Source organism: Mustelus asterias, chromosome 1, assembly GCF_964213995.1.
Source record: "Mustelus asterias chromosome 1, sMusAst1.hap1.1, whole genome shotgun sequence".
Classification (NCBI taxonomy): domain Eukaryota; kingdom Metazoa; phylum Chordata; class Chondrichthyes; order Carcharhiniformes; family Triakidae; genus Mustelus; species Mustelus asterias.
Window position 1 is genome coordinate 157,179,411 of NC_135801.1, and position 17,559 is coordinate 157,196,969.

Consider the following 17,559-nt stretch of genomic DNA (forward strand, 5'->3'; position numbering starts at 1 on the left):
GCCAAAGCCTAAAACACAGAATATAGATACGCTCGCTATACATTACCTCCATAATGGGTTTAACCCCCACATCACAATTCTGCCATATTCTGAGGCATGATATCATTAAGGAAACTCAACTTTTGCCTTTCACACCTCCTCTTGACTCTTAACCCTATTGTGACTCTCTTTTATTTTGCCCTACCAACTTTGTTATTTAATGTACCCATCTTCTGCCCTTCAGTGACAGATCTTGACTTTTGTTCTTTTTTATTATATTTCTAACTTTTCCCAGTTCTGATGACGGGTCAGCAATCTGAAACATTAACTGTTACACTCTCCACATTTGCTGAAAAAATTACTGAGTATTTCCAGCATTTTCAGTTTTTAATTTCAGTTTAGTTGAATTTGGAAAGTGGATCTATCTGATCTGGAATTTTTAAAAAAATGTATAAGATGTGGGCATCGCTGGCTAGGCCAGCATTTATTGCCTACCCCAAGTTGTCCTTCAGAAGGTGGTGAACTGTCTTCTTGAACCGCTGCAATGTCTGAGGTGTAGATACACTCACAGTGCTGTTGGGGAGGGAGTTCCAAGCTTTTGATCCAGCAACATTGAAGGAAAGGCAATATATTTCCAAGTTAGGATGGTGAGTGACTTGGAGGGGAACTTTCAGGTGGTGGTGTTTTCATGCTGCTGTTTTCATCTGCTGCTCTTGTCTTTCTGGATGGTAGTGGTCGTGGGTTTGGGAAGTGCTGCCTAAGGAGCTGCTACCTCTTATAGATGGTACACACAGTTGACATTGACCATCAGTAGTGGAGGGAATTGAATGTTTGTGGATGGGCTAGCCATCAAGTTGGCTGCTTTGTCCTGGATGATGTTAAGCTTTTTGAGTGTTGTTCGAGCTACACTCATCGGGGCAAGTGGGGAGTGTTCAATTACACTTCTGACTTATACTTTGTACAGTAAGAGTTTTAACAACACCAGGTTAAAGTCCAACAGGTTTATTTGGTAGCAAATGCCATTAGCTTTCCGAAAGCTAATGGCATTTGCAATCAAATAAACCTGTTGGACTTTAACCTGGTGTTGTTAAAACTCTCACTGTGTTTACCCCAGTCCAACACCGGCATCTCCACATTATACTTTGTAGACAGTGGACAGGTTTTGAGGGGTTTCGGAGGTGAGTTACTTGCCACCGGATTCCTAGTCTTTATTATGCCATATTGTTTACATGGCTAGCCCAGTTCAGTTTCTGGTCAGTACTGAACTGGGATGGGCAAGATGAGGGGTCACAGGACACCAGATTATGGCCCAACAGGTTTATTTGAATTACAAACTTTCGGAGCACTGTTCCTTCATCAGGTGAAGTTTCCCAGGATGTTGATAGTGGGGGATTCAGCGACGGTAATGCCATTAAATATCAAGGGGCGATGGTTAGAATCCAAGATTCCCTCAAGTTCACGACTGTCCTTCTTTGCAATTGAGACCTTTGCAGTTCCATTCGCCTGGATGAAAGATGGATGAAGTTACATGGGCACAGATTGACAGTACGCATGCGTAACCAGCCCAGTGTGCCGTCCGGCGCGTTGACGCGGCGCGGCGCATTACGTCACCGTGTGCGGCGGCGCTGGTCACGTGATACGCGCGATGACCTCAATGGCCAGCAGGTAAGATGGCGTCCTGCGATGAAGCAGGAACTAGTGTCAAATTAATCTAGTTAAAAAAAGTTAATTTTGTTCAAGACATTGTAGTGAACGTTTCAGGAGACAGAAAACAAGTAGGTAAGCATCGGGGCTGTTTCAGTTGGGTGTTGGTAAGCGGGTTGTAGGGGAGCGCAGCCTTTAACCCTATCGGTTAAAGGTACATAGTCACTGGGCGAAAGGTAAGGAGTAAACTTAAAACTACAGTCTCCAAATATTCAGATCCAGTCATGGTACCCTGCTCCACTCCGTTACTCCGCCATCACGTTCCCCATTACAGTTTTCCAGTGCTGCGGCTTCTGTTGCTGTTGAGTAGGATACGAGGCCCTTTCGAAACGCCCATGTTGACACTTCACGCATTATTTTATCAGCTAAAAGTTGAAAGGAAGATGACAGGTTTCCACTTAAAAATCTCCCAGTGCATATGCTTTGTAATCCTACCTTAAATATATCATGTGTTTTATCTGTACCTGTCCGATTGCCTGAATTACGAAGGGTTTCTTGATACTCATATTTTACCTATTTCATATACTTTCTGAAATCAAGTATATTATATGATGTAATAAAATGAGGGATCGTGTTTCAGTTAACTTGTGTTTAACAAAATAACTTATGGCTGACTAAATAATTTCAAGTATTCCAATGTCTTTTGTTCAAAGATTTGTTTAGTAAATTGCAAGGTTTTAAGTTTTGGCATTTCCATTTTCTGATTTTTCAGATGGTTATTTTATGTGCAGCTGATTTATTATCTTTCATGGTTGGGGGGGAGGTTTATGAACCTTCCAAACTTCAACATTATTCTTTGTAATAGTTCAATATGGATCCATATAACTTTGAGAGGATGCAAAATTCTTTTCATTTTATTCTCCATATAGGTCTTCTCAAGACTATAGACAGCCAATGTTTTCAATTCTGTGCCAGGAAGGATTCCACCTAACTGACAAACTTTTCTTTTTTGTATCATCTCTATACGGAGGCATCAGGTGTTTGTCTGTTCATTATTGGTTGGAAATTCAGCAGAACAGACAATTGAACCTGCACACCCTCTGCTTATGTTTTAGTGCCCAAGTTTTTCTCAAAGCCATATTTCTAATTTGTCAGTTAGCATTTTTGATGCTCTGCCCAAATGCCAAACAGCCTGACTACTCTCGGTGTCTGGATTTGAATCTTACACTTGGGTGAGGTCCTAGAATGCTGCAGTTGCCTTTGGGGGAACTGTTTCCCAACAAAATTCAGTATCTTCCGAGGAAGGGTTGGAAGAGGGATGATTAAGTTTTTTTGGTCTTTTTTTTAAAGATTTCTCTTTTTCTTTCTGTTGATTTTTGTTAACCTTCCTTTCCCCCATTTGTCACTTTTTCCCATAGCATCCTCTTCATTTATCCTTTATCTTCCTGTTTCCTCATGGCGCTTTGCTGCTGGCATTGAGGATGAAAACACATTGCGTAGCTGCATTGTAATTATGATTCCCTCCCAGTGCTTGGAAGCAAATGAACAAAACACCTAATGTTATTTTTTTATTCAAAATTTCAAAAATCGACTTTCTTAAAAATGAATATTTTCAATGAAAAAATATGATTTTTATAGAGGTATGCTACACACAAAGAGTGATGAAATCATAAGTTTCTTGTACTGGATAGGTGTTGACATTTTCAACCTACTTTACAGCTGCTAGTGTGTTTTTTGATAAGGTTTATAAAATGGATAACTGAAGTGGAATTATCAATTACTCAACCACATTACAAGTATATTTCAGTGGTAAGTGATTAGTAACTGACAAATTATCCTATTATATAAACAATGTCCATTAAATCACCTGAAACTGAGTCAATTCACGTTAGAGTTACTGTAGGTTCCACTTTCAAGATTGTGTACTAAGGAAAGATAAAATTCTGAAAGTATTTGAAAATATAGCTTGCAAAGTGAAGAATAAGACCACAAGACATAGGAGCAGAATTAGGCCACTCAGCCAATCGAGTCTGCTCTGCCATTCAATCATGGCTGATACTTTTCTCTTGTCTTTTACCCATAACCCCTGACCCCCTTATTAATCAAGAACTTATCTATCTCTGTCTTAAAGACACTCAATGACCTGGCCTCCACAACCTTCTGCGGCAAAGAGTTCCAAAGATTCACCACTCTCTGGCTGAAGAAATTCCTCCTCATCTCTGTTTTAAAGGATCATCCCTCTAGTTTGAGGTTGTGCCCTCTGGTTCTAGTTTTTCCTACTAGTGGAAACATCCTCTCCACGTCCACTCTATCCAGGCCTCGCCGTATCCTGTAGGTTTCAATAAGATCCCCCCTCATCCTTCTAAACTCCAACAAGTACAGACCCAGATTCCTCAACCATTCCTCATTCAAAAATTAGCAAAATAAAATTCATGGTTAGCATTGCAGATTTATGATATAAAACAATGATTGAAATATGCTTGAAAAGATTTTCTATACAAATGAGAAGGTGGCATCTCCAATTTTTAAATAAATATTAAACAGAAGCTAATTTGCCTCCAAATAACTTGACAGTTGTTTCTTTCATATGACAAATGAGAGTCTTAATTATAAAGAATTTGGATTTTCTCCATGTCTCCATGGGTTTCCATGTCTCCATGGGTTTCCCCTTAATGGCAGGGAGATTAGCAGGATAAATATGTGGCGTTACAGCTATAGGGCCTGGGTGAGATTGTTGTCGGTGCAAGCTTGATGGGTGAAATGGCTGCCTCCATGGCTGTAGGGATTCTATGATTCAATGAAGGCAAAATGCAAATAATATGGTTCCTGAGAGTCGAGCTTTTAGTTTAGAATGAGTGAGGATATAGTAGGTATAGTACCCACACTGCATAATCAAAAGTAATTCACCATAAAATGAATGTTAGGAAAGTTTCAGTGGTGCCTCATTGTCTGGCTTGGAGACTCTTAATTTATTTCCTTAAAAAAATGAGGGTCAGAAGTCATATGAACCCAGAAGTTCCTTATTTATTGTTAATCTGTGACAGAGCTTGCTATTCTTTTATCAGTGACTGTATAAATATTAATATAATCTAGCTTTGACAAGGTGTCACCTGGACTTGAAATGTCAGCTCTTTTCTCTCCTTACAGATGCTGCCAGACCTACTGAGATTTTTCAGCATTTTCTCTTTTGGTTTCAGATTCCAGCATCTGCAGTAATTTGCTTTTATTCTTTTATCGGTGTTGAGCTGGAATTGGTTTAGAGCTTTTCTTTGCATTGGACACTTGTAGATGGGTTAGCAGAGATTAATTGTTATTTTAGCTACTTGTGTGGTTTTCCCAGAATGCAGCTAACATAGCTCGGTTGCCTCTGATGAATGTTTTCCAATAAAGGCTATTGCTTCAGTTGAGAGTCTGATATTGCTAAAATATAACCATTTTGAAGGGTTGACAGCTAGGTTGATGACTTGTTTCTACAACTTGGATGTCTAAAGGCCTTGGAGAGGATGCAAAGGAAATTTATTAGAATGATACCAGGGATGAAGGGCTTCAGTTATGTGGAGATGATGTTAAAAATTGACTGGGGTTTTGATAGAATATATAGCGTGAAACTATTTCCACATCTGTAACTGGTGGGCACAGATTTAAGATAATTGACAAAAAAAGTGAGAGGTGAAATAAGGAGATTTTTAACACAGTGAATTATGGTGATCTGGATTGCATATCTGAAAGCAGATTTCATAGTAACTTTCAAAATGGAATTCGATATTTACTTTTGAAGTGGAGAAAATTGTAGGCTCTGGGGAAAGCAACAGAGTAGGACTAACTGACTAGCTTTCAGAGAGACAATATAGACACAATAGGCTGAATTATCCCCTGTGCTGAAAGAGTGTATAAAAAATATTATTCAAACCTCTGTTGGATAAATCATGAAGGCCTATAGTTTTAATCTGAGGGATACTGCTGTTCAGAATCCTAGTCAAGAAATTTTTATTAAGTAATTTATTTTATGATCAGGATTCTATTTTGTAGTTAAAGGACTGTTTTTTCAGAATTTGTTGAAACCTCACAATTGTTGCAATATCTCAAATGTTAACAAACCAGCTCAAATCTGCCAGGCCAAACTGGCTGTCATCATAAGTGATAATTCCAGATACATCTATCTGCTTGACAACTATATGTCCAAAGATGTGCAGGTTAGGTGGATTGGCCATGCTGAATTGCCCCCTTGTGTAGATTAGGAGATCAATGGGGTAAATGCGTGGGGTTGGCAGGGATTAGATTGGGGGTGGCCCTGGGTAAAATGCTCTGTTGGAGGGTTGATGGGTCAAATGGCCTCCTTCTGTATTGTGGGGATTCTATGCCTACCAGACAGCTTTTGTTATGCGACTTGTTTACTGCAATGTTAAATTGATGTAAGTTAGTGTAAAACATAAATGAAGGTAATTTGAGGGCGGCACGGTAGCACAGTGGTTAGCACTGCTGCTTCACAGCTCCAGGGTCCTGGGTTCGATTCCCGGTTTGGGTCACTGTCTGTGTGGAGTTTGCACATTCTCCTCATGTCTGCGTGGGTTTCCTCCGGGTGCTCCGGTTTCCTCCCACAGTCCAAAGATGTGCGGTTAGGTTGATTGGCCATGCTAAAATTGCCCCTTAGTGTCCTGAGATGTGTAGTTTAGAGGGATTAGCGGGTAAATGTGTAGGGATATAGGGTAGGGACTGGGTGGGATTGTGGTTCGTGCAGACTCGATGGGCCAAATGGCCTCTTTCTGCACTGTAGGGTTTCTATGATTTCTATGATTTGATTTATTATTGTCACATGTATTAGCATACAGTGAAAAGTATTGTTTCTTGTGCGATACAGACAAAGCATACCATTCGTAGAAAAGGAAACGAGAGTGCAGAATGTAGTGTTGCAGTTATAGCTAGGGTGTAGAGAAAGATCAACTTAATGCAGGGTAGGTCCATTCAAAAGTCTGATGGCAGCAGGTAAGAAGCTGTTCTTGTGTCGATTGGTACGTGACCTCAGACTTTTGCATCTTTTTCCCGACAGAAGAAGGTGGAAGAGAGAATGTCCGAGGTCTGTGGGGTCCTTAATTATGCTGGCTGTTTGGCCAAGGCAGCGGGAAGTGTAGACAATGGATGGGAGGCTGGTTTGTGTGATGGATTGGGCTACATTCACGACCTTTCGTAGTTTCTTGTGGTCTTGGGCAGAGCGGGAGCTCTGATAAGCTGTGATGCATCCAGAAAGAATGCTTTCTATGATGCACCTGAAAAAGTTGGTGAGAGTCGGAGCTGACATGCCAAATTTCCTTAGTTTTCTGAGAAAGTAGGAGCGTTGGTGGGCTTTCTGAACTATAGTGTCGGCATGGGGGGGGGGGGATCAGGACAGGTTGTGGAGGTGGTATGATGTTAGCTCAGGAAAAAAAACAGAATAGTTGGCAGGAAGATAGGAGATACCTGTGAGGCTAATTGCCATGCAATCAAACTCAGGAACTGAAATGTGAATGCTTTCTCAGCAGCCTTTTTGTCTTGTTTGTTGTTTAAATATCACCTCCTCCATTAAAACCTGTAAACAAAGACTCTGTTTAGAACTTTTCATTCCTGAAATAGAGATACACCCACTGCTTTATGAAATGATACATTTTGGAAGTAGAAATATGAAAAGATGTTGAACCTATTCTTGCCTTGCAAGTTAATCTTTACCATATTTATATTGCAAATATGTTTCCTACTGCAATAATGAAACATGTCTAACCAGAGTCACAAATGATATGCCTTGTGAATGTGTGCGTTGTTCTTCTTTGTTCTCCTTGATCTCTCTGCCATCTGTAATATGCCATATGGTGGCACGGTGGCACAGTAGTTAGCAGTGCTGCCTCACAGCTCCAGGGACCCCTGTTCAATTCCGGCCTTGGGTGACTGTATGGAATTTGCAACTTCTCGGCATGGGTTTCCACCGGGTACTCTGGTTTCCTCCTACAGTCCAAGGATGCATAGATTAGATGGATTAGCCATGAAAGATGTGTGGGGTTACAGGGACAGGGTAGGGAAGAGTTACTGGGTAAGATACTGGGTCAGAGTTAGCCTCTTCTGCACTGTAGGCATTCTGTGATTCTCCTCCAGCACCATTCTTCTGTGGATCAGCCTGAGGGCACTGATCTTCCTTGGTTTCCTGCTTATCCATCAAATTCCACTCTTCCATCTCTGGATCTACCCTTGGACTGTCCTTTTTCCTATTCTATATGATATCCCCTGTTGACATCATTTGTGTAAGTGGGATCAGCTAAGAACTCCCAGCTTCATTTTTTCATATCGTCTATCAATCGATCTATTGCATCTGTGTTGTCAGACTGCTTTTCCAACATCCAGTCGTGGATGAACTATAGTTTCATTCAGCCGCACGTTGGGGAAAATCAAAGCCATCATCTTTGGCCTCGGTCACAAGCTCTATTTACTCACTATTGATTCCCCAGCTACCGCCTCAAGTTGGAGCACTCTTGGCAGGTGAGAACCTAGAAACTATCATTATCACAAAAGAGGTAGTGTTAGGCAAGTTAATGGGGCGAAAGGTAGACAAGTCTCCTGGTCCTGATGGAATGCATCCCAGGGTACTAAAAGAGATGGCGGGAGAAATAGCAAATGCACTAGTGGTAATTTACCAAAATTTGCTGGACTCTGGGGTGGTTCCCGCAGATTGGAAAACAGCAAATGTGACGCCACTGTTTAAAAAAGGAGGTAGACAAAAAGCAGGTAACTATAGGCCGGTTAGCTTAACTTCTGTAGCAGGGAAAATGCTTGAATCCATCATCAAGGAAGAAATAACAAGACATCTGGATATAAACTGTCCCAGTGGTAAGACGCAGCATGGGTTCATGAAGGCAAGGCCATGTTTGACTAATTTGGTGGAATTCTTTGAGAACATTACATGTGCAGTGGGTAATGGAGAATCTGTGGATGTGGTGTATCTGGATTTCCAGAAGGCATTTGACAAGGTCTTGCCACACCAAAGACTGCTACATAAGATAAAGGTGGACGGTGTTACGGGTAATGTATTAGCATGCATAAAGGAGTAGTTAACTAACAGAAAGCAGAGAGTGGGGGTAAATGGGTGTTTTTCTGGTTGGCGATCAGTGACTAGTGGTGTGCCTCAGGGGTCAGTGTTGGGACCGCAATTGTTTACAATTTACATAGATGATTTGAAGTTGGGGACCAAATGTAGTGTGTCAAAATTTGCAGATGACACTAAGATGGGTGGAAGAGCAAAGTGTGCAGAGGACAGTCTGTAAAGGGATATAGATAGTCTAAGAGTGGGCAAGGGTCTGGCAGATAGAGTACAATGTTGGTAAATGTGAGGTCATCCATTTTGGTAGAAATAACAGCAAGATGGACTATTATTTAAATGGTAAAAAATTGCAGCATGCTGCTGTGCAGAGGGACCTGGGTGTCCTTGTGCAGGAATCTCAAGGAGTTGGTTTGCAGGTGCAGCAGGTAATTAAGAAGGCAAATGGAATTTTGTCCTTCATTGCTAGAAGGATGGGTTCTCTGACGCAAATCTTTGTCTCGTCACTGGACGCAGGTGAGGTCCCAGAGGATTGGAGGATAGCTAATGTGGTCCCGTTATTTAAGAAGGGTAGGAAGGATAACCCGGGTAATTATAGGCCGGTGAGCTTGACGTCCGTGGTGGGGAAGTTGTTGGAGAAGATTCTTAGAGATAGGATGTATGCGCATTTAGAAAGGAATAAACTCATTAACGATAGTCAGCATGGTTTTGTGAGAGGGAGGTCATGCCTCACTAACCTGGTGGTGTTTTTTGAAGAAGTGACCAGAATGGTTGACGAAGGAAGGGCCGTGGATGTTGTCTATATGGACTTTAGTAAAGCGTTTGACAAAGTCCCTCATGGTAGGCTAGTGAAAAAGGTGGGATCTCATGAGATAAAGGGGGAGGTGGCTAGATGGGTGGAGAACTGGCTTGGTCATAGAAGACAGAGGGTGGTAGTGGAAGGGTCTTTTTCCGGCTGGAGGCCTGTGACTAGTGGTGTTCCGCAGGGCTCTGTATTGGGACCTCTGCTGTTTGTGATTTATATAAATGATCTGGAAGAAGGAGTAACTGGGGTGATCAGTAAGTTTGCGGACGACACAAAACTGGCAGGACTTGCAGATAGTGAGGAACATTGTCAGAGGCTACAGAAGGATATAGATAGGCTGGAAATTTGGGCAAAGAAATGGCAGATGGAGTTCAATCCTGATAAATGCGAAGTGATGCATTTTGGTGGGAATAATGTAGGGAGGAGCTACACGATAAATGGAAGAACCATAAAGGGTGTAGAGACGCAGAGGGACCTGGGTGTGCAAGTCCACAGATCTTTGAAGGTGACGTCACAGGTGGAGAAGGTGGTGAAGAAGGCATATGGCATGCTTGCCTTTATAGGACGGGGCATAGAGTATAAAAGTTGGGGTCTGATGTTGCAGATGTATAGAACGTTGGTTCGGCCGCATTTGGAATACTGCGTCCAGTTCTGGTCGCCACACTACCAGAAAGACGTGGAGGCTTTGGAGAGAGTACAGAGGAGGTTTACCAGGATGTTGCCTGGTATGGAGGGGCTTGGTTATGAGGAGAGATTGGGGAAACTGGGGTTGTTCTCCTTGGAAAGACGGAGGATGAGGGGAGACTTAATAGAGGTGTATAAAATTATGAAAGGCATAGATAGGGTGAACGGTGGGAAGCTTTTCCCCAGGTCGGTGGTGACGTTCACGAGGGGTCATAGGTTCAAGGTGAAGGGGGGGAGGTTTAACACAGATATCAGAAGGACATATTTTACACAGAGGGTCGTGGGGGCCTGGAATGTGGTGGAGGCGGACACACTGGGAACGTTTAAGACTTATCTAGACAGCTATATGAATGGAGTGGGAATGGAGGGATACAAAAGAGTGGTCTAGTTTGGACCAGGGAGCGGCGCGGGCTAATTGTTCTTTGTTTCTCGTTTCAAGGCTTCATTCTATGATCATCTTGCTGGTGCCTGTACAGAGCGAGACTGCGGATAGTTGGGAACCTGTCTCGGGGGCAGGGAATTCAGATGGTGTTCGTAAAGCAGAAGTGGAAATGAATAGGGTTGGGAAGCATTTTCTGATCAGGGCCAGTGTGATCTCCTGGACTCGTTTCGATCGCCTCAGGGGGTCGGAGAGGAATTTCCCAGATTTTTTTCCCCCATATTGGCCCTGGGGTTTTCACTCTGGGTTTTCGCCTCTCCCTGGAGATCACATGGTCTGGAATGGGGGGGTGGGGGTGAGTTAATAGGTTGTGATGAACAAAGCATCGTAGCTGTGAGGGACAGCTCGGTGGATAGGATATTAAGATGTAGATAGGCTGGAAAATTGGGCGGGGATCCTGGATTCAGGATTCAATCCTGGACCGGGGAGCGGCGCGGGCTTGGAGGGCCGAAGGGCCTGTTCCTGTGCTGTATTGTTCTTTGTTCTTTGATGGAGTTTAAAAACAGCGAGATTATGTTGCAGCTGTATAAGGTGCTGGTGAGGCCACACCTGGAGTACTGTGTACAGTTTTGGTCTCCTTATTTGAGAAAGGATATACTGGCACTGGAGGGGATGCAGAGGAGATTCACTAGGTTGATTCCGGAGTTGAGAGAGTTGGCTTATGAGGTGAGACTGAGTAGACTGGGGCTATACTCATTGGAATTCAGAAGAATGAGGAGAGATCTTCTAGAAACATATAAGATTATGAAGGGAATAGTTAAGATAGAAGCAGGGAAGTTGTTTCCACTGGTGGGTGAAACTAGAACTAGGGGACATAGCCTCAAAATAAGGGGAAGCAGATTTAGGACTGAGTTGAGGAAGAACTTCTTCACACAAAGGGTTGTGAATATGTGGAATTCCCTGTCCAGTGAAGCAGTTGAATGTTTTTAAGGCAAGGATAGATAAGTTTTTGAACAGTAAAGGAATTAAGGGTTATGGTGAGTTGGGGGGTGGGAGGGGAGGGGGGGGGGGTGGGTGTTGGTGGTAAGTGGAGCTGAGTCCACAAAAAGATCAGCCATGATCTTATTGAATGGCGGAGCAGGCTCGAGGGGCCAGATGGCCTACTCCTGCTCCTAGTTCTTATGTTCTTAACCTTGGCTTCCTTCTGAGCTCAAGTGAACATCTAGATGCTGCCTATTTCCATCGTGCTTATTTTTCCCCTATCTCAGACCATGTTCTCTTGAAACATTTATCCCTCCATCATCTTCATACTTGACTATATCACTGCTCTCTGAATCAACTTCCTCCTGTAATCTTATGTTCATTGAACATTCTGCTGCATATCTTCTTCTACATTATCCTGCTTACCCATCCTCACCCCTTAGATTGTTGACCTAAAGTTTTTAAAGTTTGTTTATTAGTGTCACAAGTAGGCTTCCATTAACACTGCAATGAAGTTACTGTGAAAATCCTTTTTGTTTAGGCTATGGTGCTCAATGCCTCAAATTTAAAATTCTGATCCCTGTTTTAAAATCCCTTTAAGGCCTTGCCCTGCTGTAACCTTCTCAACCTCTGCAACAATTCCTACCTGACCAGCTCTCAGTTTTTCTCACTCTAGCCTTCTATGCATTTTCCTCTCTCTCCATCCACCCCTCACCACTGTTGGTGGCACTCGCTTGAGTTCCTTAAGGTCCACATTTTCCTTCCTAATTGATTTGATTACTACACTTCCATATCCTCATTTCAGACCTTTCCTTTAAAAAGAGAAATCAATGGTTTGGCCATGCTATATGTCAACCAGTTGCCTTGCCGCCCCCCCCCCCCCCCCCCCTTCACACACACACACACATTTCTTGACTTCTTTGATTATGCTTTTATGCTTTTGTGCCATTCACAGAACAAATGAAGGGGTTTGCCCGAAATGTTCACATTTTCCTTTCTTTCAAGAAAGAGCCTTTCACAACTTCAGAATGTTCCAACGTACTTTACAGTCACTTGAATTATAGTCACAGTTTCAGTACAGGAAATACATGTGCTGCCTCATTTACTTAGTGTTTCCAGTATTTTGTGTCATACTTCCAAATTTTGCTATAATTTGTTTTGTTTTCTCATTTTCAGTGATCCTGCAGTAAGTTTGTCAGCTTATTATACAGCGATACAATTACAATTGTTAAGCCTTTTAGAATTTTATTTCCTCTTAAAACTGCAATTTTAAAAAAACTGAAGTTTTTGTTAAATTTCAAGCTGAGGGACGTGCCGTACTGCTGTAAATCCTATGTCAACCTTTGTGCTTTATGTTCATTTTTAGTGTCAGTGTTGAGTTGTCTCCAGTCACGACTCTACCCCAAACTTTGAAGTATGTCTTAAACATTAATTTACATTAACTGTCAGAATAAACTCTCAGAATGAGTACTAAATTGGGGATTCTAAAGTTAAAGTTTATTTATTAGTCACAAGTAAGGCTTACATTTACACTGCAATGAATTTACTGTGAAATTCCCCTAGTCGCCACATTCTAGCGCCTGTTCAGGTCAATGCACCTAACCAGCACGTCTTTCAGAATGTGGGAGGAAACCGGAGCACCCGGAAGAAACCCACGCAGGCACGGAGAACGTGCAAACTCCACACAGACTCGAACCTGGGTCCCTCGCGTTGTGAGGCAATAGTGCTAACCACTGTGCCACCATGCCGCCTGATTCTTTTGTTCTGTAGGCTCCATTCCCAGTGGTAACTGGAATGAAATTGCTCAAATACATTGCACCCAGAGGGAAATCCAGAGAGAAATTTTAATCCCATTATCTCAGGCTGGTCTCAACTTGCTCCGAGGCAAAAAAAGAACAGTGCCTCGTTATTTCATTAAAAAAGCTCTTGACCAGTAAGGTGCTGGTAGAATTAATAAATTTAATAGAATTATGAATTCTATTAAATTTAAAATCAGTTAGAATGTTGAAGTGTTAAGTGTTACCATAGTTGTTCTAGTTTTTTCTAACACCCCTTGTGCAAATGGTGTGATCGTTCCTGTAAGCAGACCATGTCCTTTACACTCTGACACCTTTTACTCTTAACCAGATTTCATTTGCACAGCTTAGATTTAGCAAACTCCATCACAATAATTGCTTACTAGAATTCACATAAGATGTCATTATGAGTTTTGTCAGTCCAGATGCTGGAAAATATCAAACATTAGACTCAATTCATAGAGAATAAAAGTGCATTTGATTCTCAGAAACCAAGATACAGTACAGACATGTTCGACCACACAAGTAATATTTTGGCATACATACAATTTGCCTGTTTAAAATACTTCATTGTTTTTTGCAGATCCTGTTGGCAAACTCATAAAATGATAGTCTCTGTAGGAATGCATAGTGGCTGTCTACCGCAGACCAGTAGAAACTAGCAACCAGATCTGGGCTCTTCATCCATTCAGACATCCTCTGTTGTAGATGTAATTTCTTTGAACATTGTCTGCTTGTTTAGTGCATTGGCATAGAGTCAAAATGAGCATTAAAAATGTTCAAACTTTGATAGGCAGCATTTACAACACATCAGCTCTGAGGAACATTCCTGTCTAACCTGATGTCTTGATAGATTAACCATAGATGGCAATTGTTACCTTTCAAAGAGAAGTAATCAAATATGCTACTTGCAAACAATGCATTTAGCCACCTTTTTAAAAGCAATCTGAACCCGATGGCAATTTAATTTTTGGTGACGAGTGGCTCTTTTGTGGCATTATTCATTCTAAGTATCAGGATATGGATCGTCTCTTGCCTGTCTGTTTTTATCTTGGCTTGTTCTGTCCTCTTTTTTCCTCTGTCTCTGTATTTTTTCATTATCACTTGGTGTGTATTGGGCTTGTGGCCTTATCCTTGTTTCTTCTACTGTTTTTTTTTTGTCTTTTGCATTATTGTGGATAGAAGGAAAGCATCTGTTTTCAAGTCTTCCTGTCAGAACCTTTTAATTACTTTCTTTCATGTATGCATCCCTCTTTACAACCCCCCTGCAGCTTTTCTTTTTATCATTCTGGTACCAGTCTTGTATTTTGTCAACCTGCCTAACCGTAGACTGGTTACAGCCCAGAAGGAGGCCCTTCAGCCCTTTGTGTTGTGCCAACTCTCTGAAAGAGCAATTCAGCTAGTCCTACTACCTGTCCCTATTCCCTGTAATGTCCTGTTTCTTCTTTCCTCTGTCACTCTGTTTCTTGTTCTATGTCTCCTTTTTCTGATGGCACTTTTATCACTGCCCATTTTGCCTGTTTACTTCACATGCTCTTGCAAGCGTTCTTGGTGTTCTATATTGCATATCCCATTGCCAATTCATCTCGTCTCATCACCCTTCTTCCACCGTCTTCAGCAACTTATTATTCGTGTTCTCCTCTTTCATTTCTTCATGTGTACCAAAATTGATGTTTCAGCCAACTCCTTGCATGCTTACAAAAGGAAGACAGAAAAGGTGCCTTTGCATTTTTTCCTCACCCGTATACCAGCTTCTCCACAGAATTACAGGGTTTCCTCACTAACATTCTTTTTTCTCTTGACAACGTATCTTTGCCAGTTCCAAGAAAATGGCAACTTGAATTTCGTGACTTGTACATAATATACATCACAGAACCAGCTGCCATAAGAAGAAACAGATGAGGGAGACAGTAAGGTGGCTACAAGAGTTGTAACTAATGCATGGGAGGCTTATGATGAAGAGTGAAAAAGTACGAGGAATGTTGTGGGGTCTGGATGGTCATGGTTGAACCCTCGTTACAGAATTGACAGGTAACCTGGGCTAATACATAAGTCAGAGGGAAAGATGAGGCACCATTGTCAGATGGAAGATTAAATTGGCAGCATGGGCGGCATGGTGGCACAGTGATTAACACTGATGCTTACAGCGATTCCTGGCTTGGGTCACTGCGTGGAGTTTGCATGCATGCATGGGTTTCCTCTGGGTGCTCCAGTTTCCTCCCACAGTCCGAAAGACAAGCTGGTTAGGTACATTGGAGATGCTAAATTCTCCCTCAGTGTACCCGAACAGGCGCCGGAGTAACTTCATTGCATTGTTAATGTAAGCCTACTTGTGACACTAACAAATAAACGTTAAAACTTTGAACAGGGCTGTGAATCTCAGTATCTTCATGACTGATCAGAAGTGGGCTCAGGGGTTCATGAAATGCCAGATGAACTTATGTGACTGGTTACACTAAACCATTGTAGTTTGAGGGCATGAAAAATGAATATGATAACCAGGTAAATATTTTTAAAATTAATTATAAGTAAATCTTTTGATTAGAAGTAATTAATCATTTGAAGCAGGCACCATGGGATGAGTGATCTTCTGTGCTGTACGATTCTGTGTTATAAACTAAGTTCATCCTAGGTTAAAATAGAAATGGGAGCTAAGGGAAAGAGAAGTGACTGATTAGTAATCCATCTCAACCCGTTCTGAAAGATGATGAGAAATGTATTATTTGAAGTAACTTCAAATATCCTTTTCTTGATCAAATCTGTATCATATATCTGTGAAAGTGTCATTGTAGCTGATGCATGGAATTATGAAAATGGACATGGGAGGCCAATATTTGTCAGTTGAACTTGAATTGTCTTTAATGGTTTCAGAAGAAACTTGCCCATTGGGTGTAATTTGTTGTTGTCTGGCTGAATGCTTGTTGAATCCCATGATCAGTTAACTCGTTGGGCAATGTGGTGGGCATGTCTGTAAATAGGTTAGTCCATATTGTTGCAACGTCACTGTTATTTCCCCCCTGCCACACTACCGAAATGGTTCTTGTCAAAGTCACGAATGACATTGTATGTGACTGAGAAGGCAAACTGTTCTGCCCTGTCCTTCTCTACCTGTCTGCTGCTTTGAGATGGTTGATTGCACAGTCCTTCCCCAGTGCCTTTCCACTGTCATCCAGATGGGTGGAACTGCAGTTGCCTGATTTCATTCTTATCTATCCAGTTGAAACGAGAGAATCCTCTGCAATCTTCTCTTCCCGTTTCTGCAGTTTCTTTTGGTGTCCTCAAGAATGTATTCTTGTCCTTCTCATTTGCCTGCTGCCCTCAGTGATAGCACCTGAGAATATAATTTAGGCTTCGACGAGTATGTTGGTGACATCCAGCTTTATCTCACCACCAACTTTAATGAACCCTCCACTGTCTCTAAATTGTCAGAATGCTCGTTTAACATTCAGGAATGAATGAGCAGAAATTTCCTTCAAATAACTATTGGAAAGAGCAAAGTTATTGTCTTCAGTCCCCACCAAGAACTCTAGCTACCAAATCCATCCCAATTCCCAGCACCTGTCAAATGCTGAACCAGACCATTCACCACCTTGATAACATATTTGATCCTGAGATGAACTTCCAATCACACATCTGCACGTACAGATCGAGACACATTTCAGCTCTGTAATATCACCTGACACAATCCTTGCCTCAGCTCATATGCTGAAAGCTTCACTCTTGTTTTTGTTATTTCCATCTTTCTTGACTATATTAATGCACTCTGGCCAGGCTGCCACATTCTACCCTCTGTAAGCTTGAGCTCTTCCAAAAGGGCAGGCGATGGCCTAGTGGTATTATCGCTAGACTATTAATCCTGAAACTGAGTTACTGTTCTGGGGACTCGTGTTTGAGTCCTGCCACGGCAGATGGTGGAATTTGAATTCAATAAAAAATATCTGAAATGTAGAATGTTCTGATGATCATGAAACCATTGTCGAGGGTGGGGAAAACCCATCCCCAGATGGGTGGAGAACTGGCTTGGTCACAGAAGACAGAGGGTGGTAGTGGAAGGGTCTTTTTCCGGCTGGAGGCCTGTGACTAGTGGTGTTCCGCAGGGCTCTGTATTGGGACCTCTGCTGTTGGTGATTTATATAAAGGTGTAACTGGGGTGATCAGTAAGTTTGCGGACGACACAAAATTGGCAGGACTTGCAGATAGTGAGGAGCATTGTCAGAAGCTCCAGAAGGATATA

General features: G+C 42.0%; 1 protein-coding gene across 3 annotated transcripts in view; it reads left to right on the forward strand.

Moving 5' to 3' along the window:
* Positions 1-1,606: 1,606 nt before the first annotated feature.
* ubap1 (ubiquitin associated protein 1) overlaps positions 1,607-17,559 on the forward strand; it is a 61,332-nt gene continuing 45,379 nt past the window's right edge. The window contains exon 1 of one of the 3 annotated variants that reach the window (XM_078221589.1): positions 1,607-1,644. The gene's annotated coding sequence lies outside the window, so the exon portion shown is untranslated. Of the gene's footprint in view, positions 1,759-17,559 lie in introns of all 3 variants that reach the window. The other 2 variants (XM_078221579.1, XM_078221600.1) reach the window with 2 other exon arrangements.